Genomic DNA, 1,105 nt, shown 5'->3' on the forward strand with positions numbered 1-1,105 from the left:
GGGGAGGGATTAGGAGGGTGAGACAGGAAATCTTTGGGATTTGGATCTAAATCAGCTCAGGCACTTCCTGTCTGCCAGGCGGAGTGACTTCAGCTGTCAGGCGCTGCAGGATGCAAAAATCAATACTGCTCCTCTTCCTCACCTCCTCCTCTTGCTCTTCCTCCTGCTGTCAGATCTGGATCAATGAGTCCTGCAGCTGATGAGAAGGTTCAGACTCGGGTCGTTTCACACGGCGAGAAGCGTTTTTCTCCACCGATGAACAGAATCACGATTAACGACGAGCTGCAGGATCAGGAACGGTTCAGCTCTTCATCATCGAGTTCCTCCTCCTCTTCACTGCTTTAAGTGATATAAATATAAATAAAATGTTAATATTTTTCTACAGAACTGTTGAAGAAAAATCTGAAGGTTTGGTATAAAAACATCCTGAAAATGTTTTTTTTAATCAAAATTTTAGGAAGAATTACTTAGAAATTCATAAATAATTAATTTGAATTATTTTACTCTGGTGTCAGATTGATTGTTTTTAAGTTTTCAGTGTTTTTAAATGCAACTGGCTGCTGCTCAGTCTGTAAATAAATACCTGTGGAGCCTGAGTTTCTGCTCTGAAGAAATCCTGCAGCGCCTCCATGTGGACGTTTAGCTGAACTGCTTGGGTTTTTATCTGAACCAGGAGCAGAAAAGTCAAGATGTTTGAGTTAAACTCTGCTCTTTAAAAACGATTAAATGAAACTTTTATGTACAAGTCAATGAAAACTTGTCTCCTGGAGAATTAAAGTTCACAATTAAGCTTTTTTTCTGCCTTGAGCCACTAAAAATAAAGAAAAAAAAACTTTTTTTAGCTGTTAAATTCTCTGTTTGCTGCTGACCGATTTTTTTTTCTTCTTCAGTGAAGCTGAAGCATTTTTTGAACAACAGATGAATCAAACTTGTCGTCTTAAATAATTAACAGGTTATTTAGGTGCTTAAAAGATGTAAACATTGATTTGATTTGATTTATTGATTTAACAGGAAAAGATTACTAAAAATCAAGCCTGACTCAGCATAATTGCTGTTTTACAACAGGTTCCTGTTCTGCAGCACATAAAACACTCAGAATTACAGC

The 1,105-nt window shown here is 37.4% G+C and overlaps 1 long non-coding RNA gene across 1 annotated transcript in view; it reads right to left on the bottom strand.

The window, feature by feature from the left end:
- Positions 1-667, bottom strand: part of LOC106525929 (uncharacterized) — a 3,220-nt gene extending 2,553 nt beyond the window's left edge. Inside the window, exons 1-2 of the long non-coding RNA XR_001311192.1 lie at positions 584-667; positions 143-339 (exon numbers count right to left, since the gene is read on the bottom strand). This is a non-coding gene — a long non-coding RNA (uncharacterized LOC106525929). The remainder of the gene's footprint in view (positions 1-142; positions 340-583) is intronic.
- Between the last annotated feature and the right edge of the window lie 438 nt (positions 668-1,105).

Source organism: Austrofundulus limnaeus, unplaced genomic scaffold, assembly GCF_001266775.1.
Source record: "Austrofundulus limnaeus strain Quisiro unplaced genomic scaffold, Austrofundulus_limnaeus-1.0 Scaffold248, whole genome shotgun sequence".
NCBI classification, from domain to species: Eukaryota; Metazoa; Chordata; class Actinopteri; order Cyprinodontiformes; family Rivulidae; genus Austrofundulus; species Austrofundulus limnaeus.